We start from the raw sequence: 7,741 nt of genomic DNA on the forward strand, positions 1-7,741 counted from the left end.
TCTGCTCAAAAAGTGGACAGTGGTCTGGTCTCAAACATTTATTTAATTATTTTGCTGAAAAAAAGCTTTGTTGTTTCCATTTGGTCCAAATGCATGGGATGGTTGAAAGGGACCATGGGATGGTCCAAATCCAGGGTGGTTAAAAGGGTGTCTGGTGGTTTTAGGGAGAGGTTCAGGGACAGGCCAGATACCAGGGAAATGCAGAGGAGCCCCTCAGTGATCTCCAGGTTCCAAAGACTCCTAGCCATGCACCAAGGTGAGCCGTTTGAAGAGATACTTGCCCCGCCCAGCCAGGGGTTACCTGACTATAGAGAAGGGTCAGCTGGTCTCCCATCTGCTTGATGAGTTTCACCTCCTCACCCAGGAAGTGGTTCTCCAGGAAGTCACAGAGCTGAGGGTCTGTGCAGGCAAAACCCAGGGCCTGCACACCCAAAAAGGCCTGGTTCAGGTACTTCCTCAAGGCCAAGGCGGCTTCTCTGGCATCCTGAGTTTGACCCCACTCATTATGGGAAAGCCTCCCCATGTCCTGGAAGAGGACGTGGCCACTGCACTGGTTTTGCAGCTTTCAGAGACTCTTAGTGTCCTCACGCTTCTCCTTGACCAGCTCTTGGAAGTGGCCCACTCCCTGCAGAGCCCCATCATCACGGTCGAAATAGAAGCCCAAGAGAGGTAGGTGCAGGAGGCCTGCCGATGCGGGGTGGCCGGGGGTTCACAGCAGCCTGTGCCTCGGTGGAATAACTGACGAATTTAGGAGTTCATGGTTGTTTGGCAATGAGGAATTAAGGTCGAAAAGAGGTGTTAGCTGGTCTTGGAGGCTGAGGATGGCTGAGGTGGGTCCAAAGGTGGTGACGGGAAAAGAGGTTGGAGGGTCGTTGGAAAGAAGGGGCTGCTCCGTCCAAACCGTGTTGAAGTAAGAGAAAGATCTCAGGACTGCCGAGGGTGCTGGGGTATAAAACATCGAAAGAATCACAATCGTGTCCTTAGAAAATACTTAGCATTTTTCAGTGTCTTTACATGTGTAATGTGTACTATTTCTTTTGACTGTATCTTCTTAGAAAGAAAATACACAATAATTTACCATCTGAAACTGTGAATTCTTGATACTCTTGATTGTTGATGGCCTAAATTTTAAAGCAGATTGACTTCTAATAAAAATACCTCATTCGTAAAATCCTTGTCACAGTCTTATAAGTTTTTTTTTTTAAGATTTTATTTATTTATTTATTTATTTATTGGAGAGAAAAGAAGGGAGGGAGAAAGAAATGGAGAGAAACTTTAACATGCAATTGGTTGCCTCTCACGCACCCCCCCACTGGGGACCTGGCCGCAACCCAGGCGTGTGCCCTGACTGAGGATCCAACTGGCAATGTTTTGATTTGCAGGCCAGTGCTCAATCCACTGAGCCACATCTGCCGGGGCAGGATCTTACGAGTTCGATGTGTAAAATTCTTCGTATCATGCCTAACACATTGTAGGGGGTTCACAATTATTAGTTGTTATTGTTATTTATCCATCCAATCAATGCTTTTGCTTACGGTGCAGTCCTTTATAGAAGCTGAAGCTGTATTCTTCCTGCGGTGCTGGTTCAACAACAACCCTTTCAAGGGTTGAGGGAGTAGGTAGAACCTTCTAAAGAGGATGCCAAAGTCAAATTCTTCACACTTGGCCTTTTCTCAGGCATGTTTTCTTGTCTCCTTTTCCTCTGTTGTGTGAAATATCAAGGAAGAGACATCAGAACCTTGTGGAAATAGTACCCAGAGGAAGATAAGGATCTTAGTCACAGTACTTTCTTGGGGTTCTGGCAACGCCCCACGTGGGTGTGGGTCCTCACGGCAAATATTCCAGTGGTAAAAGGGGAGCCAGGACTCTGCATTTCACTGCCTGGGTAGCTGATCTTGGAGATCCTCAGTTTTTCTTTTTAACAAAAGGAAGCCCAGCCTTCCCAGGGTGTGGTTTGAATTCCTGATCTGGTGGTGGTAGAGGGCTCTGAAAGCACCGTGCAACCTTAAAGCAACGATAGTCATTACTCTGCAAATCTTTTTTCCCTTCCAACCTTTGTGCCACTAAACTACCACTGAAGTGAGTCTCTTCTCATTGGGACTATATGTGAGATTTAAGACACATGGCTCTCTGATTAACTCTGAAACCATTAACGCTACATCTTCATCAGAAAAACCACAGGAATTAGGGCTAAACAGGGCCTCCTGTGATTTTTCTCTAATCTGTTTCCAGCTTTACTGGTTTCTCTCTGTGCTTCCTCTGCATGTTCTTTCTGTCTGCTCTTTACTTTGGTATACATTTCCATTCTAGACCTCCAGGACCTAATCCCCCCCGCAATGTACACATCTTTTTCCTCCTGCATAGATCCTGACCAATAGTACTTCATGTAGGCAGTTTGCCTCTCATCCTCCTTTCTGAGCAGAGGGAAAATAGAAAGATAACAAAAACTGATGTGGATTTGAAACCAGAGAACTTGGCGTCCATGCTACCTGTCACTACCGGAACCAATAAGTAGAGACAAGGATTGAATCTCTATGGGTGATTTATTTAGATGCCAGTGATCTGAGAAAACAGCAGGTTATGTACTGTCAAAAAAGGTCTTAACATCTTAACATCTCATCCCAAGCTGACCCTTTTATAGGGAGAAGAAAAGGGTATGTAAGGGATTTGGAAAAAGGGTTAATCAGATAAGCGTTACAGTTCATCTATATCTGTTGACCAATAATTCTTTATCTGTGTCATGGATGTTCACTCCCTGAAACACAATGGCTCAGTTGCCATGCTCCTGGCTTGCAGAAGCCCTGGGGCACAAAGCTGAATTGCTTGTGGACCTCTTGGAGTTACGTGGTCATGCATTCCAGTTCCTGGAATAACAGCTTTTCACACGCAATCACATAAGCCTAAGAACTAGGACTGCAGCTAAAATCTTTAACTCTGAGTCCCCTATCAGATTCCTGTTGTTTACAGTTATCCGGTCTCCTAAAGAGAATTCACTCCACTCTGTGCACTCTCTGCAGCCACAGAAATTCTTGCCATTTCAAAAAATGATTTGTATAATTTCATGTTTTTACCTAACCTCAGTTGTTTTAAATTCTACTCATCTTTTGTAGTACAGATCAATATCTGATTATTTGTGATGTTGATATTATACTAATGTCAAAATGAAATGATTGGCTTCTTTGCATTGTGTTTGTACTCTTATTGTAATATCCCTATCTGTCATGGATCTTAAAAAAACTGAAAGACCACAGGCCCAAAATGGAGTCACCTATGTTAAGCCCCATGTCACTAACTCAATTACAGTTTCAATTTTTCCAGGAATAGAATCATAAACCAGTCAAGCAGGAATCACCTGATTAGCACTAGTTGTTAGGTCATGTGCCTGATAGACCCTTGGGATCCTCTAAAGGACAGTGACCTCGCCATCACCAGCCTGCTTTTTGCCTCGTCAATATCTTATCATAAGCATCATTTCTTGTTCTGCATGCCTCATTCTTTTCTTATTGGATTCCACATGCTGAATTTGACATTGTCGAGATCCTGACTTTGTTGTGTTCCTTTAAAGAGCACGTACTTTGTTGTTAAGTTATACAGACCAGTTTGAGCCTTTTGGTTCTTGCTAGGGTGAGTGTGGAGCCGTCTTCGCTCTAGTGCTAGTTTATCCCCAATATGAAGCCTGACCTATATGAGGCCTCTACTGAATGCTCTGTGTATTATGAACTCTCTCCACTTAGAATGTTGGACTACAGGTATTCCTAGCCCCACACTGGGCGTGCTTTGGACTACTGCTTGCCTACCCTCAGGCTCAAGGAGTTTTTTCCATGGTTGTGGAGATGGGCGCTCTGCCAAATAGTTCACAGAATTCCTTTGCAGATCTTTACAGCTCTCTTTAGAGTTTCCTCATCGCTGGCATTCTGCTCCATAATGACCTTGACCTTCCTTACCCCTCTGAGGATACTAGGCCATGTGTAACCCCTTCCTGGAGCTGTCTAGAGACTGCCACCTGGGGCTCATCTTACTGGCTTCCCTTTTCTCAGGGATCACAGGACAAGGCTGCCTGTTGTCCAGTGTCTGAAAGGAGCTGTTTCATATATCTGGTTGACTTTTCTAGTTATCTACAGTGGAAGGGTGATTCTCATAGCCTCACAGCCCTTCCACGATATTTTTATTATTTTTATTTTCTACTAACTGCATCCTATTTTTTTCCATGTATTCATTGGTCATTTGTATGTCTTGTTTTATAATACATCTGGTCATTTCTTTTGCTCAAATTATTTTTAAAGACATATTTTGTATATAAGTCCTTTGCTGGATTTTTTAAAAATTTACTCCTTAACCATTTTTTAAAATATTTTATTTATTTATTTATCTTTAGAGGGGAAGGAGAGAGGGAGAGAAACATCAATGTATGGTTGCCTTTTGTGCATCCCCTGCTGGGAGTTGGCCTGCAGGTAACCCGCCTGCAACCCAGGCATGTGCCCTGACTGGGAATCGAACTGCGATCGTGTGGTTCTCAGGCCCGCGCTCAATCCACTGAGCTACACCAGCCAGGGCTGGATTTTTGTATTTTAGATCTCTTCTTCCACTGTCTGACTAGTCTTTTTACCTCTTAATGGCATCATTCAATGAACATAAATTAAGGTTAGCTGAATCCAATCTAATGATTTTTTTTCTTTTATTGGTTAGTGCCTTTTGCATTTGCCTGCTCCCAATTCATGAAGATATTCTTTTATATTTGTTCAAAACTTCTTTATGCTCTTATCTTTTATATTTATGTCTATGATAAACTCAAATTAATTTTTGCTTATAGTATGATGCAGGCATAAAGTTTCACTTTTTTTTCAGATAGATATCTAATTGCTCCAGTATTAGGTGCTAAAGTTACTATCTTTTTCCTAAAGAATTTCAGTGGTATTTTTTGTAAATTATTCTATTGCATTTGGGTAGGTTTAAATATAATTCTTATTTCTGTGCCATTTCATCTTAATTACTGTAGCCTTAGTATAGGTCTTGCAATCTGATAGTATTATTCCTCCAAATTAGCTCCATTTCAAGATTGTCTTCCAGGTTCTTCAAGTTTCCATATAAATTTTAGATTTATTTGTCAATTAAGAAATCATTGCTGGGATTTGGTTTTGGCTTTTATTGAATCCATAGATAAATGAGGGGAGAATTGAAATCTTAATAATCTGGAGTTCTTCCAATCTATTAACATGTTGTGTCTTTCTTTAATTTACGTCTTCCTTAATTTCTCTTATATTTTATATATCTATCATATATATCTCTTGTTAGATTCTTTTCTGATTATTTGATTTTTATAAAATTGTATGGAGTATTTAAAAAATTTTTGTTTTCCAGTTGTTTTTTGTTAAGGTTATAGAAATATAATTCATTTTTGCATATTAATTTTATTTCTAGTTATAGTCTATATTCACTTATTAATTCTGATAGTTTGAAAATTATTTTGGATTTTCCATATATTGGGTTGGCCATAAAAGTTTGTTTGGTTTTTTCCATATGATGGCTCTAGTAGCACTTAGTAGTTTTTAAGTTCATTTGAAACAGTTTTGTTAGATTGTATTTATTATGACAGCTATCATATCAAAACTGGTGAATTGTTGTGCAGGCATTTTAATATCAAAGATAGAAGAAGATATGCAACATTTTTGGCATTATGTTTTATTATTTCAAGAAAGGTAGAAGTGCAAAAACAGATTTGTGTAGTATACGGAGAAGGTGCTGTGACTGGCGGGAAGTGTCAGAAATGGTTTGCTGAGTTTCTTGGTACTGTTGCCATTTTGGCCAAATAACTCTGTGCTGTGGGGCTGTCTTACACATTGGAAGACGTTCAGCAGCACCTCTGGCCTCTACCCACGGGAAGCCAATAGCAGGAGATACCCAGCACACTCAAAATATCCAAATCAATAAACTTACTGGTGAAAATGAAAACTGCATCTTTTATTTTATGGAAAAACTAAACGGACTTTTTGGCCAACCCAATAGATGGCCCTGTCTTCTGCAAGTAAAGTCAGTTTTTTCTTCTTTTCAATATTTATAACTTTTCCCCATTTCTTTTCTATTGCACTGACTAGGGCCTGCACTGACTAGGGCCTCCAGATCAGTGTTGAGAATATGTGATGATAGTACACATTCTTGTACTGAAGACATTATTGGCTTCACAGCCGAGGGGCTGGTGCTACTGGTACCTAGTGTGTAGAGGCCCAGGGTGCTGCTAAACATCCTACACTGCACGGGCCATACTCTCGCAGCAAAGGGTTATCCAGCGCCAGGGTCAGCACTGCCAAGCAGGGGAGTCCCACTGTGAGGGAAAGTGGCCTAACATCTCCTAAACCTTAGGGCATGCTGATATTCATAACCTTGACCCCGAATCATTAGGAAAACATTAGATTATGATCAGCACATTCTAAAATACTAGGAATTCTAGAAAGATTTATCTTAATAGGGTTAAGATTTGCAATGATCTGAGACATGTTTCAGTTGTCTGAAAAATTATGTGGACGATCTCATTTCCAAATAGTGCCAGATGCATGAAGAATTACAGAAGGGAGTCCTCTTTACAATTTTTATATTATTCAGTGATAATGAAAAAAACATTTCTGGCTTCCTGGTTTGATATTTGCACAAAGAGATTATTTTTAAAAAAAGTTCTAAAACAAACTGTGGTTTGTACTTCAGGGCCTCAGTGAGCATTCTTCCTCTCTATAGAGATTTTTACACAATAGCGGGCTTGGACCTCCAAGGCATCTGGCTATCAGCTGGGAGCACGCGCAGAGGCACTTCTCCTGCAGACCCGTCATCCCTTTCACTTTCAGGGCCTGGGCACACTCATCTGGGGCGGGGAAGGGCCAACTAAATTCGGAGCTGTTGCGCCAGGTCTCTGGAATTCATCTGCATGTGGTGGAGGAGGGGAGGGAAGGTGGCATTGAAGGCAATTATGCAGGAGTTCAGGAAAGGATAAAATGTGCTGGAAATAAAGCGAATAAGCAACAACATCTGGAAGTTGATTGAAAAAAGGCAACAACTGAAAGTGCATCTGGGGAAGAGAAAACAGGACCCAGATTGCCACAGATCTGGAAAGATCAGGAGCCTAGACAAAGTTCCGTTAAAAAAAAAAGGAGAAGAAGAGGGAAGAGAAGAAAAGAACCTTGTGGCCTGGAGACACGCACCAGGAAGCAGACAAATTTGGCTTGGCTTCCTGACCCAGCAGTCTCTACCTGTGTTTCGGCGTGCTTTCTTAGCAGTCGAATATGTGCAGCAAGAAAGCTCAGAAGAGCCAGAAATTCCCACAGTAAGGACAGATAGCACTTGCTTTGGCAACATTCAAAAAGGTACAGAGTTGAATGGAGACGGTTTCTGTAACTGACAGGTCATTGGTTAGGCAGAAATGAGCAGATTTTTTTATCCCTTTGATCACAGTATTCATGCCTTCACATTCCACCCATCTCCATAATGAAATATTTTCTTGAGTCTTGGATCACAATGTCATCAGAATGCTCAGATGACATTAGCTTGTGATGTGGCCTAAGTGGTTTTCTCAGTATGTTTATAACATAACACTGAATAAAAGCCACATCAGCACCGCTGGTCATAAATCATGCTATCATCACACTCTGCAATCATGCAGAGGCAATCATAATTCTCTCTATCCATCTACAGGATGAAGAGGGTCTAGCATTAGTCACTGGCCATCAGTGCCCAGATCGAAGTCAAGGAGTCAAGG

At 41.4% G+C, this 7,741-nt stretch overlaps 1 pseudogene; it reads right to left on the reverse strand.

Annotated features, from left to right (window-relative positions):
* Positions 1 to 240: 240 nt before the first annotated feature.
* Positions 241 to 7,392, reverse strand: LOC118995329 (ferritin light chain-like; annotated as a pseudogene).
* Positions 7,393 to 7,741: the final 349 nt, after the last annotated feature.

Source organism: Sturnira hondurensis, unplaced genomic scaffold, assembly GCF_014824575.4.
Source record: "Sturnira hondurensis isolate 20B ecotype Veracruz unplaced genomic scaffold, ASM1482457v3 Scaffold0010128, whole genome shotgun sequence".
Classification (NCBI taxonomy): Eukaryota; Metazoa; Chordata; class Mammalia; order Chiroptera; family Phyllostomidae; genus Sturnira; species Sturnira hondurensis.